Below are 14106 nucleotides of genomic sequence, written 5' to 3' on the forward strand. Positions count from 1 at the left end.
GCTGGGTGCTCCAGCCCTTCACCGAGATCTGTCCACAGTTTGTGGTATGCTTTCCCCCAGGTGCACTTCCTCTATTAGTGACTCCTGGAAACTGGGGGCTTCACTGCCCCTCCTGGGATTCTGTCTGATTTCCCTGCTAAGCACTTTTCTGTCCGAGAAAAATCTCGTGTGGAATTTTAAAGTTCAGGCTTCTCCAGGCCTGGGCTTTGCTGTTCCAAAGGCTTTCGCTGCCTCCCTTTAGCCTGGCTCTTCTCAGTACCCCTCCCCCAATTGATTCTTTTCAATTATTTATTTTTCCCACCTTCCTACCTTGCTAGAAATGAAAACCCTTCTCTCTGTAGCATTCTGGCTGTTCTCTCTTTAAATCTCAGGTTGAATTCGTAGATGTTCAGGATGTTTTCAAGGTTATCTAGGTAAGTTGGTGGGACCAGGTGAGTTGAGGACCCATACACTTCGACCATCTTGCCTGCCCCCAGAAAGAAGCATTCCTTGAATGCAGCTTTCCATTCACCTACCAGCATTAAAACTATATCAAAAGCACCTGTGGAGGCTCGAGGGACATGCAGCCTATTGAAATCTCATAGAAGGCATTCCTTGCAGGCAGCTTCTGACAAGCCTCTAATGTAAGGGAGTTTGAAGCTATGTCCACAATTGTGGGGAGGCCCAAGGGACAGGCCTTGTGCTCAATTCTCAGAGGCATTCCTTGAATGCAGCTTTCAAGAGCCTCTCACCTATGGGAGTTAGAACCTAGCTCCACTGTGGGTGAGGAGGCGGCATTGGAAACGCACTGTACTAAACTCTGAGAAACAAGCATTCCTGCCCCACAGCTTTCCACTAGCCTCTCACCAAAGGAGGTAGAAACTATGTCTACAGGACTGGAGGGGCCAGTTAGTAGTCAACTGTGAGCCACCAGTGTTCCTGGATTGTAGCCTTCCACTATTCTCTCACTGACCAGCATTAGAACCTATATCAGAAGAACCTGTGGAGGCTTGAGTGAAATGCGGCCTACTGAACTCTGAGAAACAAGCGTTCCTTTCAGGGAGTTTCTTTTCTTTTCTTTTCTTTTCTTTTCTTTTCTTTTCTTTTCTTTTCTTTTTTTTTTTTTTTTTTATTCATGAGAGACACAGAGAAAGAGAGAGAGAGAGGCTGAGACTCAGGCAGAGGAAGAAGTGGGCTCCACCCAGGGAGCCTGATGCAGGACTCGATCCCAGGACTCCAGGATCATGCCTGGGGCTAAAGGTAGGTGCCAAACCACCGAGCCACCCAGGGATCCCCATTTGCAGGCAGTTTCTGACAAGCCTCTAATGTAAGGGAGTTAGAAGCTATGTCCACAGTAGGTGTGGAAGCCCAATGGGAAGGCCCTTTGCTCAACTGCAGAAAGAAGCATTCCTTAAATGCAGCATTCAACTAGCCTCTCACCTATGGGAGTTAGAAGCTAGCTCAACTTAGGTAAGGAGGTGCCATGGAAATGCACTCTACTGAACTCTGAGACATAAGCTGCCTTGTAGCTTTCCACTATTCTCTCACCTATGGGGGGTAGAATCTATCTCCACAGGATTGCAGTGGCCATGGAAATGCTATGTTCCCTACGTTCACCTTTCCACTACCCTCTCACCTACCAGCATTAGAACCTATATCAAAAGAACCTGAGGAGCCTCAATGGAAATGTGGTCTACTGAACTCTTAGAAATAAGCGTTCCTTGCAGGCAGCTTCTGACAAGCCTTTAACATAAGGGAGTTAGAACCTATATCCCCAGTAGGTGTGGAGGCCCAGTGGAAAGTCCTTGTGCTCAACACTCATAAAGAAGCATTCCTTGAACACAGCTTTCAACTAGACCCTCACCTAAGGGAGCTAGAACCTAGCTCCACTGTAGGTGAGGAGGTGCCATGGTAATGTGCTGTACTGAATTCTGAGACCCAAGCATTCCTGCTCTATAGCTTTCCACTACCTTCTCACCTACTGGCATTAGAACCTATATCAAAAGAACCTGCAGAAGCTTGAGGGAAATGCAGTCTACTGAACTCTGAGAAAAGGCGTTCCTTGCAGGCAGCTTCTGACAAGCCTGTAAATTAAAGGAGTTAGAACCTATGTCCACAGTAGGTGTGGAGGTCAATGGAAAGGCCCTGTCCTGAACTCTCAGAAAGAAACGTTCCTTGACGATACAGAGAAGATTAGCATGGCCCCTGAGCAAGGATGACACGCAAATTCGTGAAGCGTTCCATATTAAAAAAAAGAAAAAAAAGAAAGAAAGAAACGTTCCTTGGATGCAGCTTTCATCTAGCCTCTCACCTATGGGAGTTAGAACCTAGTTCCACTGTAGGTGAAGAGGTGTGATGGAAATGCACTGTAATGAACTCTGAGATGCAAGCATTCCTGCCCTTCAGGTTTCCACTAACCTCTCACCTAGGGGAGGGGGAAGCTATCTCCACAGGAGTGGAGGGCTTATGTAAATGCTATGTAGGGAACTGTGAGCTACCAATGCTCCTGAGTCTGAGAGTAGAAACTACTCTCACCTACTGGCATTAGAACCTATATCAAAAGAATCTGTGGAGGCTAGGGGGAAATGGGGTCTACTAAACTCTGAGAAACAAGTGTCCCTGGCAGGCAGCTTCGGAAAAGCCTCTAACATAAGAGATTTAGAACCTAAGTGCACAGTAGGTGTGGAGGCCCAATGGGAAGGCCCTGTGCTCAACTCTCAGAAAGAAACATTCCTTGAATGAAGCTTTCAACTAGCTTCTCACATATGGGAGTTAGAACCTGGCCCCACTGTAGTGAGGAGGTGCCATGGAAATGTGCTGTACTGAAGACCTGAGACACAAGCATTCTTGCCCTGCAGGATTCCACTAGCCTCTCACCTAAGGTAGGTAGAAGCTATCTCTACAGGAGTGGAGGGGCCAAAGAAATGCTATATAGTGAAATGTGAGTGCAAGTTTCCTTGAGTGCACCTCAAGGTGCACCTACTTTTCTTTTTTAGGATGTATTTATTTATTCATGAGAGACAGAGAGCAGCAGAGACATAAGGAGAGGGAGAAGCAGGCTCCCTTGCAGAGAGCTCGATGTGGGGCTTGATCCCAGATCCTGGGATCAGGCCCCAAGCTGAAGGCAGACACTCAACCACAGAGCCACCCAGGCATCCCTAGTCCACCCCTCTTACTTCCCATTGCCACTCATGGTCTTGTGTGTTCCTCTGGTTCCCACACATGACCTCGTACTCTACTTCTATCTCTAGACACATGCCATGATACCCGTCTAGGGAATAGGATAAGATGGACTGATTCTCATTTGACCGTTCTTGTGTTCAGGACTGTCCTTATTTGCTGTATCGGTGGCAGCGAAACAAAGAGTCCCTCTCCACAAACGGTGCCAGGTCATGGGGAGATGATGCAGGAAGGATGAGTTTTGGTTTGTGGACATTTCTACATCTGATCAGGAATGGCTCCCATCACCTGGTGTCCCAGGTCTTTGGGGTTGGGGGCGGAAGGACGCCTCAGATGACATTTCCAAGTGGGCCTTTCTGTGGGGCAGGGACCGGAACCGCAAACGGAACCAGAACCAATGTAGCCAAGGTGGTTTCCAACGCACCGGCAGCAGGAAGGGGGGGCTTTCCCTTAGCAGTGCAGATGTCCCCATCCCAGGGAGGAGGAGAAAAACATCCCCAAGGCCACTCTTTGGTGCCTGTCCTGAGTTAAATGGTGGATCCGGAGCAGACTGCCTTCCAGCCACCCTGCCAGGCCATATTCGTCACACCTGGACTCACCAGAGTACAGGTTTTCCAGCCCTGCCTGTCTGCCTGCCTCCCTATCTCTTCATCCCACTTGCAACTTTAAGTCCTTGAGGTTGGGGGCTTTAGCTCTCTGGGCCTTGCAAGACCCCAATCAGAGAAAGACATGTGCCATACAACACCACTTTCAATCAAGTATCTGTGAAATGGATATAGAGAACAGCCTTGAACATTTCTGGGTGCTGCTATCTTGAGTTTCACACCGACCCAGGTCCAAATGGCTCAGAAAAACCTCAGCACGCGGACTATATTTCCATTCCTCTGAACACACGTTGCCTGTCTGCTTCCCTTAATAATAAAGGAACAGGGATGCCTTGGTGACTCTGTGTTGAGTGTCTGCCTTGGGGTCAGGTTGTGAACCTGGGGTCCTGGGGCCCGACTTTTGCATTGGGGTCTCCACAGGGAGCCTGCTTCTCCCTCTGCCTCTGTCACTGCCTGTCTCTGTGTGTCTCCCATAAGGTTCAAGTCCTAGAGCCTTGCATGTACTAAAAACAGAAAACAAACTGTCCACTTTCTACAATGTCCCTCTTTATGAAGACACCCCAGCTCTTTATGGAGAATGCACACGCATGCAGAAAACCAGACCAAACTGAACCAGACCCTATACTATTTTGCACTGAAGGTTGAGCACATGACCCCCCGCCCCCCCCCCCCACCTGCCAGCCACAGGAAACTCTGGCAGGCTACCCGTAGGATGCTTAGGCAGCCTATACTTACTTGAAAGTACTCACTTACCTGGGACACATGGAAGAATAACCTGAGGCTCAGATGGCCCGAATGGGGTGAACGGGTATCTTTCCATATGCCTTAATGCTACAATTATAGAAAGCCAGCAATGAGGCCAGCCAAGGGACCAGAACCTAGGAAGCCCTCTGGTTCCATCAGGAAAACCCCGACTTTGGGTTTTAAATAAAAGTCTTTGGGTTTTAAATAAAAGTCTTCCTTGGGGAGGAACCAGCGCTTGGCTCGCTCATGGGGATACTCTGGTTTTCCTTGCGTTGGTTGGTTGCTGCAACTTTTGGTAGCTTTGCACGAAACGATGGATGGGATCCAGATGCGGCCATGCTAACTGGCAACTGGAGTTGTGTTCATCAAACGGGGAGATTGGAACACCAGGTCTTTCATGACCTCGCTACAGATAGGAGTGAGACAAAGGCTAGAGTTCATTTTGTGTCTACATGTCCCTATGTGTTCTACGTGGGAGAGGTTTCCTCTGCCTCCAGAAGCTATTGTTAACATCCTTTTGTAAAGGAAATCTAGCTCATGAGTTGAAAGGCAGGCATGGGTAAAATTGGGCACCATACAGTTCAGAAAGATAAAGATGAGCCCGAATGCTTTACAAGTTCCCATGATCTGGGATGAAATTCCCTCAGCAGTTGAGCAGACGATTTGGATCAAGCCCCACATTAGGCTCCTTGCATGGAGGCTTCTTCTCCCTCTCTCTCTGTCTCTCTCTCTCTCTCATAAATAAATAAGTACAATTTTATTTTTATTTTTTAAAATAATATTTTATTTATTTATTCATGAGAGACACAGAGAAAGAGAGGCAGAGACACAGGCAGAGGAGGCAGAGAGAGAAGCAGGCTCCACACAGGAGCCCGATGTGGGACTCAATCCTGAGACTCCAGGATCACGCCCTGGGCTGAAGGGAGATGCTCAACCGCTGAGCCACCCAGGCGTCCCAATAAGTACAATTTTAAAGAAAAGGACAAGAAAAAAAGAAATTCCCTACATTCAGCCATCTAGGTCACTGCATCAGAAAGATGCCTCCCGGGATAGGACCCAAGAGGTGGTCCAGAGAGATAAAGATAGGCCAAAATTTTACACACCTGACCCTACCTGCACAACTTTGGTGATTTTTCTGTCTCAGTTGAAAGAGCACCAGCAGACGGGCGGACCAGCAGATTGGCAGACTGGAGTTAGAGCCCGCTCCTCCTGCCCTGAACACACGCTCCCGGGGTGGACCAGATGGCCCTGGGCGCTCTAGGAGTTGGGGTGATGGGGCAGGCCCTGGGGCCAGTGGCCGGCTACAGTCCCAGGAGGTCACAGTGGCCTGTGGCTTGTCCCTGCCAGCCAGCGCGGCTATTTTCTTGCTTGAAATGAACATTTTTTGTTGCCAGGTGGTGCTGACATGTATTTCAGCGACAGTCACCCTAGAGATATGGTTCTTTGGGCGCATGCGGGGATCCGGACTTGACGGTACTGATAAGCCTGGCTCTGGCCTCGCTCTCTGGAGTTTGAGCCAGCCGCCTTGGCCTGCGTGCAGACTCTTGAGCCTCCAGGTGGCCCAGGTCATGGTGTCACCTCTGGTCTCTGGCACCCGAGGGTGGTATGGGTCTTTTACCCCCGTGCTCCATTCCGTGAGCAGCCGGCTGTGGCCGTGACAACCCCTGTCCCGCAAGGCTCTGTGCCGCGTGTCAGGCATCCTCCTTTGTCTCTTGGGTTGTCCAGCCGCTCTCGCCCCTGGTTTCAAAGGGTGCCAGTTTGGCTGAAGCAGGTACCCCCTGGTCGCTGTCCTCCTGGGGCTTTTTTCCTCGGTAGCCCCTGGGGCCGCGTCTTGCTGAGAGATGTGATCTCATACTCTCCTGGGCTGGGCCTAAGCTGCATCAGACAAGGGACAGGCATTCATGGCGAATGGAAGGGCTCTTCTCGTTTTGCCTGCGGGTCCGTCGCTCCACCACACCCTCCTGACTGGCAATGCAGGGAGCCTGAGTGGTGGGGACTCTAACCGGACACGCCCTCCCGCCTCCTTGCCTCAGGGCGCTGGTGGGACCGGGGTTTTCTGACGCAGTGGACGCTCTCACTGGCCTTTCCCAAAGGCCTTGGTCTGTGGTGAGCCGCGCTGCTCACCACCTAGGGGTGCTGAGTGCGTTGCGCCCACCCCCCAGCGCTCCAGGGAGTCTCGGGTGCCTGAGGCCGAGCGGTGACGTCCTTTCTCTTTCCCAGCGACTCCCCTCGGGCTGCCGCTGGCGATGGCCTGTCCGAGGAGCGGGTGGTGGAGGTCGGTAAGGGAGGCACACATGCTCCCCTGGCGGGCGGGCGAGCACCTCCTTCTGCCCCTGGCCGCCTGGCGGGAGGGTGGGCCTTGGACTGGGCGGGACGCGTGAGCGTCCCTTGGCCAGCCGAGGACTGCCGCGCTTGCCCGGCATATGTAGTGCCCGTCTCCCTCTCTTTTGTCTACCTCGCGGGAGGCACGAAGCTCCCCTCCGTGAGGTGATGCAAGCACGCTGTGCGAGGGTGAGGTGGAGGCGGCCTCCTTGTTGAGGGGGCCCCGCGGCAAGTGCTCATGATTGCCCTATACCTGTCCCTTGCGGGTAGACCGTACCGCGCCCCATCCCTGTGCGCCTTGGCACGCCGTTTTGCGCGGCCCATTTGAAGGGGACGAATGGGTGGGTGGCAACGCGTCCTCCGCGAGAAAGCCTTCTTTAATAATCAGAGAGGGTGCCTTGGGGTACCGGAACCCCCAGCCGCTGCCCCTCCTCTGCCCGTAGTGTGGCCACGGATGCGGGGTGACTACCGGTGAGTGTTGGGGAGAGCGTCCTCCTTGCGCGAGGTGTCTCCTGACCCCGCAGTGGGGCCGAGCTTGGCTCTTTGTGAACCGCCGCCTTCGCCTCCCCCTCCGAGTCGGAGAAGGATCCTGGGGCGCCTCGCCGGTGTCAGGTGTTGCACGTGTGTGTGCGAGTGCGAGCGGTCGCCCCCATCGTGGTGTGCTTCCCAGGGGTAGGGGGGCCCCCTAGCGCGCCCCGCGCCCACCCCGTGCCTGGCGAGTAGCTGGCTGTCTCCCCACCCGCTCCCTTACCCGAGTCGACGCAGGCGCGGGCTGCGCTATGGCGGGTAAGGGTCGGGCGGCTTTCGCCTGTGGGTGTTTCCCCCGGTAGTGACTCCGGGATGGACCAGAGGGACGGACGTTAGGACGGAGGTTCAGATGGCCCCCGTGGCGGGGGTCGCGAGTGCTTGGGCTCCAGCGGTGTGGGGCCTGGTTTGCGGGGAGGCTTGCCAAGGGTGCTGAGGCTGTTGGCTGGCGTCCCGGGGGTCATGGGACCGCTCTCGTGGTGGTGGTGGTGGCGGTGGTGGTGGCGGTGGTGGGATCCCGTGCACCTTTACCCGGCGGCCTGCCTCGCGCCTTCATTGGCACGCCCTTCCACGACCTGGCCCTCTCCTGCGGAGCGCCCTCTCCCGACACCACCGACCCGCTCCCTTGCCTCCCTCCCCCCATCTGCCCACACCCGGACCACAAGGTCGCGGGCGAGCTGTGTGCCCCTTGACTGCCCTCTGGGGACTGACACCGGCCTCGCCGCTGTTGGATATCGTCCACCCGGCGGCCATGGCTTGGGGAGGGGCTTCCCTGGGCGAAGTGCTCTCGGCCCTCTGTTGAGGGGAGAGGGTGGGGGTGGGAGTGGGGGGGTTTTGGAGTGGTGGGGTGGTGGGGTGGGGGTGGGGGTGGGAGTGGGGGGGTGGGGGGGATGGGGGGAGTGTCCTTGCACGTGTGGGAGGGCGTTCTGGGAGCCGGTAGTGAGAATGGTGGTGGTTAGGGCCCCAGCCCCACGAGGTTGCTAGGGCCTGCCAGGGGCCAGTTCGGCGTCCTCAGGTGTTAAGGGACCGCCCTTGTGCTGGAGGCCTTGGGCGGTGGGACTCCACGTGCCCCGGCCGCGGGACCTTGGTCCTCCAGGCGCCTTTTGAGGGTCCCCAAAGCCCCCTCGCGGTGGCCCGCGGTGCTTTCCTCCACTGCTTTGCCGGTTTCTGGTTCCTGGTCCCCAGTCACCAGGCCGTCTCGTGGCCTTTCCTTTTCTCATTCCCCCCCCCCCCCCGCCCCGTCCAGCTTGCTGACCGGGTGCCGCGCCCCCCGGTGCGCTGGTCCAGGCTCGCTGCAGTCTCCCATTCGTATCCGCCTGGCGGTGGCCTTGTGTGCTGACTAGGGGCCCGCGTCTTTCCCCCACAGTGCCCCTGCTCTGGCACGCGTGCTTGGGCGTGGGACCGGTCCTCTGCTGTCTGTCGTGACTGCTGTGGTCGCGCGCCTGACTCCCCAGTGGGGAGGAGAGGTTCAGGCTCCGGCCCGGCCCCCCTTCCTACCACGTGAGCCCGCACAGGCTGGCTGCCATCCCCAGCGGGACCGCCGGGTAGCCCCTGTGCCCGCTCGCGCGCCAACATCGGTGCCACCCGAGGGGTGAGGCGCCCTCGTCTCTCCAGGCTGCAGCCGAGGTGTGTGCGTGAGTGCCCACCCTTGTTCTGGGACGGGGCGGTCAGTTAGTCAGCCTCGCTGGCCGCCAAGGGTGTGGGGCGGGGCCACCGCGATTGAGGCGCGTCTCCACCCTCCCTCCGGCTTTGCGCTGGGTTGGGGGGCGGGGGCGGTCGCCGACTCTGCCTCCACCGGGTGTGCTCTGGCGTGGTGAGCACGTCTGGCCCAACACAAGATTCCCTCCGCCCCTTCCAGGGGGCGCGAGCGCTGTCTCTGGCTCACCACACGCCTACCTGGTTGATCCTGACAGTAGCATATGCTTGTCTCCAAGATTAAGCCATGCATGTCTAAGTATGCACAGCTGGTACAGTGACACTGCACATGGCTCCTTAAATCAGTTATGGTTCCATTGGTCGCTCGCTCCTCTCCTACTTGGATATCTGTGGTAATTCTAGAGCTAATACATGCCCAGGGGCGCTGACCCCCCTCGCGGGGGCGGGGGAAGGGGAAATGTGTGCCTTTATCAGATTAAAAGCAACCCGGTCAGCCTCCCCTTGGCCCTCCCTGGCTGGGAGGCAGGCGCCAGTGGCTTTGGTGTCTCTAGATAACCTCGGGGGATTGCACACCCCCCCCCCAGGGTGGCAATGACCCATTCGGTCCTCTGCCCTATCAATTTCTGATGGTAGTCGCCTGCCTACCACGGTGACCACAGGTGATGGAGAATCAGGGTTCGAGTCCGGAGAGGGAGCCTGAGAAAACAGCTACCACTTCCAAGGAGGGCAGCAGGCAGGCAAATTACCCACTCCCGACCCCGGAGGTAGTGACAAAAAATAATGATACAGGACTCTTTCAAGGCCCTGTCATTGGAATGAGTCCACTTTATTTCTTTGAACAGGGATCCATTGGAGGGCAAGCCCGGTGCCAGCAGCTGCAGTAATTCCAGCTCCAAATGGTATATTAAAGTTGCTGCAGTTACAAAGCTCATAGTTAGGGACGCCTGGGTGGCTCAAGTGGTTGGGCATCTACCTTGGCTCAGGAAGTGATCCCGCAGTCCCGGGATAGAGTCCCCACAATGGGCTCCCTGCAGGGAGCTTGCTTCTCCCTCTGCCTATGTCTCTGCCTCTGTGTGTCTCTCATGAATAAATAAATAAAATCTTAAAAAAAAAAAAAAAAGCTCATAGTTGGATCTTGGGAGTGCGGGGGGGGGGGGGGGGGGGCGGTCTGCCTCAAGGCAAGCCACCACCCATCCCTGCCCCTTGCCTCTCGGCGCCCCCTTCATGCTCTTAGCTGAGTGTTCTGCGGGGCACAAAGCATTTACTTTGAAAATTAGAGTGTTCAAAGAAGGCCTGAGCCACCTGGATACTGCGGCTAGCAATAACAGAATAGGACCATGGTTCTATTTTGTTGGTTTTCGGAACTGAGGTCATGATTAAGAGGGATGGCTGGAGGCATTCATATTGCACCTCTAGAGGTGAAATTCTTGGTCTGGCACAAGACGGACCAGAGCAAAAGCATTTGCCAAGAATGTTTTCATTAATCAAGATCGAAAGTCGGAGGTTTGAAGACTATCAGACACCATAAATGATGCCGACTGGCAACGCAGCAGCGTTATTCCGATGACCTGCTGGGCAGCTTCTGGGAAACCAGTCTTTGGGGTGGGGGGGGTTATGGTTGCAAAGCGGAAACTTCAAGGTACTGACCGAAGGACACCACGAGGAGTGGAGCCTGCGGCTTAATTGGACTCAACACAGGAAACCTCACCAGCCAGGACACGGACATGATTGACACATTGATAGCTCTTTCTCAATTCCGCGAGTGGTGTGACGCATGGCTATTCTTACTTGGTGGAGCGATTTGTCTGGTTAATTCCGATAACGAAGGAGACTCTGGCATGCTAACTAGTTACATGACCCCAGAGTGCTTGGCGTCCCCCAACTTCTTAGAGGGACAAGTGGCATTCAGCCACCCGAGATTGAGCAATAACAGGTCTGTGATGCCCTTAGATGTCCGGGGCTGCACGTGTGCTACACTGACTGGCTCAGCATGTGCCTACCCTACGCCGGCAGGTGGGGTAACCCATTGAACCCCCATTCATGATGGGGATTGGGGATGGCAATTATTCCCCATGAACGAGGAATTCCCAGTAAGTGCGGGTCATAAGCCTGTGTTGATTAAGTCCCTCCCCTTTGTACACACCATCTGTCACTACTACGTCACTACTACTCATTGGATAGTTTAGTGAGACCCTCCAATTGGCCCGAGGGCACGGCCCACAGTCCAGGCGGAGGGCTGAGAAGACGGTGGAACTTGACTATCTAGAGGAAGTAGAAGTCCTAACAAGGTTTCCATAGGTACCTGTGGAAGGATCATTAATGAGAACCTGGCGGCAGCGGCCTGCCAGTGGGAGCCCCATCAGCTCATGAAGTCTTCACCCATGCGATATCGGGGTCAGCACAGTGCCCGCCCGCTGGCTGTGAGGGAGGAGAGGAGAGGTGGTCGCGGGGGGGGGGGGGGGGTCCTGCGACGACAGCGTGTGGAGGGTAGGCAGGCCGGATGCCCTTCTTCCTTTTAGCTGTCGTCGTCCTGGCCCCCCGGGTCCCTTCCAAGGGAGCTCCGCTGTCGTCCCTGCCCGGGGCTGCGGCCACGTCGTCCCCGCAGCCCCCTGGGCAATTGTGGCTTATCCTTTAGCTCCAGGCCTCCCTCTGCACCCTGCCTTCCCACGGAGGCGGATCCAGCGTTGTGGGGGGCGCGCCGCCCACCTTTCGCCTTCTGCCCGGTTGTCCCCGGTCACCCGTCACCCCACACGCGGCGCCCTCGGCTGTCAGCGGGTGTCATCCGGGGGTCGGGTCCACCTGTGCCCAGGGGGTGGGGAGGGGGTGCCTCAGAGCCTCGGCTCAGGCAGGGGCGTCCACTGCCCGGCGCGCGCCTACTGCCGCCCGCCCTGGATGGTTCCACCGTCCGCGGACGCCCGCTCTGATCCCGCCCTCGGGCTGAGCGCGTCTCTCACACCGCACCCCCCACCCCCAGCCTCCGGCCCCATCTGACTCTCCCTTTTTCCATCCCAGCCTCCGCCGCCGCCCCCTTCACGCCCCCTGCCCTTTCACCCCCGCTTCCCGCTGCAGCCCCCACTCCGTGGGGAGAGGCCTGGGTCGCGGATCTGGGGACGACCTGGGTGGAGTGGAGGGGGGTTATTCTAAGGTGAGGTGGCTGGGGGTGTTTCAGAAGTGAGGGGTCCCGCCAGGACCACCCAGGCGGCTTTGGAGGAGGGAAGGGCCCAGGGGGAGAGAGAGGATGGCGGCAGGTGGTGGCGGGGCTTGTGACGCGGCGCCCAGCAGAACCTCAGTCGTGGGCCGGTATCTTCAGGGGCTCGTTCCTCTTGCGGTGTGTTGGCCGCGGCCAGGGCGGATCCGCATCGTGGCGGTGCCCTGTGGCCTAGTTCCTCCATCCCGCCTCGCCCATCCCCCACCAGGTACCTAGAGCTACCCGGCGCGGAGGCTTAAAGACCCTATGGGTGTCGCCAGTCCACCTCCGTCGGATGGGGCGGTCGGTCAGTTGGGAGAGTCCCTTCTCCCCCAGACTCCACCGCACAAGCCCGGCTCCCAAGGGGCGGGGTCGCCACGCCAAGCCAGGTTCCTCGCAGGCACTGGAAGGGGGCTGCCCAGTGGCCATTGGCCATGCACGTGTACCTGTGCCCCCGGGTCCCCGGTGTGTGGCAGAGCAGGTGGGAAACCCCTGGGCGCCTGTGGGATTGTCAGAGCTGGTCTCCCGCACATGTGCGTGGGGGCGGGGGCCAGACACCCCATCCTCCAACCCCTCTGAGCTTCTCAAAGTCTGATCTTGTGAGTCTACTGGCTGGCCAGAGGCACCCTCCGGGGATCTGTTGTGCCAGGAGAGGGGCTTCCCCTCCCAGCGAACCTCCTTCGACTCTTAGCGGTGGATCACTCGGCTGGTGCGTGGATGAAAATGCAGCTAACATTTTTAGAATTAAAGTGAATTGCAGGACACATTGATCACCGACACTTTAAACGCACTTGAGGGATCCCTGGGTGGCGCAGCGGTTTGGCGCCTGCCTTTGGCCCAGAGCACGATCCTGGAGACCCGGGATCGAATCCCACGTCAGGCTCCCGGTGCATGGAGCCTGCTTCTCTCTCTGCCTCCCTCTCTCTCTCTCTCTCTGTGACTATCATAAATAAATAAAAATTAAAAAAAAAAAAAACGCACTTGACCCGTTCCTCTTGGGGTTCTTCTTGGGGCTACGCTTGTCTGAGCGTCGCTTGGTGATCAATCCTTGTCACTGGCAGTGAGTCTTTTCGCCCCCGCGGGTGTGGCGCTGCTGGGGGTTCCCTTGCAGGGCCCCGTCTCCCGGGGCCTCCGTCCCCCTAAGAGTAGACAGAGTGGCCACCTCCAACACCCCTCCTCCGCCTGATCCCCACCACTCCTGGACCACCCCCGCCCCACCTCGCTGGGCGCATGCAGGGACGAGAACGTGGGCGATGCGTGGGAGCGAGAACCTGAGAGGGGACAGGTGCCAGGGGGCAGGGCGGCGCCGCCCACGAAAAATGGAAAGAGGCGAGAGCTCCCTCTGGGGGACATCCCTCGCGCCACACGCGGCCTTGGTATGCCCAGGTTGTGTGTTGGGGGGTTGCGGTTGTGCCGCCGGCGGGTCGTGGTCTGTCATAGTGGGAGCGGGAAGCCAGGGTCCAGAACGCTGGCAGTCTTGCCGCCGCGCCCCTGTTGCGGCGGCTGAGGTCGTCCAGGCCGGGTCGCCCGTCCCCCAGCCCGGGTCCGCCACTGCGGATCCGGGGTCTGCGCCTCCCCCTCTCCTCCCCACTGTTGGTCTCGGCCTTCTCCTGGTCCAGGCGGCTTGGGCAGAGGCTGAGTCTCGCGTAACTAGGTGGTGGCCTAGGGGACCCCGCGGCTCTGCCTGCCGCTGCCCCCTACCCCCACCCCCCGTTGTGGCCGCGCGGTGTCGCCCAGCAAGGAGCCCTGAAATGGAGCGAGCCGGGGGGATGTCGTGTGCGAGGAAGGAGGAACACAAGGTGTGTTGAGGGTGGCGCGGCGGTGCGGTTGTTGCGGGCCAGCGTTGGGGGCTAACCGCCGCACCTCGATGATCCTCCCTGCCCCCCCCCAATCTCCCGGTCCGCCCAC

At 57.2% G+C, this 14106-nt stretch overlaps 1 non-coding gene and 1 pseudogene across 1 annotated transcript; both read left to right on the forward strand.

Annotated features, from left to right (window-relative positions):
• The first annotated feature begins 2127 nt into the window (after nucleotides 1-2127).
• LOC144283885 (U6 spliceosomal RNA) lies at nucleotides 2128-2229 on the forward strand. The gene has a single exon (XR_013352391.1). It is a non-coding gene; the product is annotated as a U6 spliceosomal RNA (small nuclear RNA).
• A 7019-nt stretch (nucleotides 2230-9248) lies between these two features.
• Nucleotides 9249-11330, forward strand: LOC144283850 (18S ribosomal RNA; annotated as a pseudogene).
• The last annotated feature ends 2776 nt before the right edge of the window (nucleotides 11331-14106 follow it).

This window comes from Canis aureus, chromosome 14 (genome assembly GCF_053574225.1).
Source record: "Canis aureus isolate CA01 chromosome 14, VMU_Caureus_v.1.0, whole genome shotgun sequence".
NCBI classification, from domain to species: domain Eukaryota; kingdom Metazoa; phylum Chordata; class Mammalia; order Carnivora; family Canidae; genus Canis; species Canis aureus.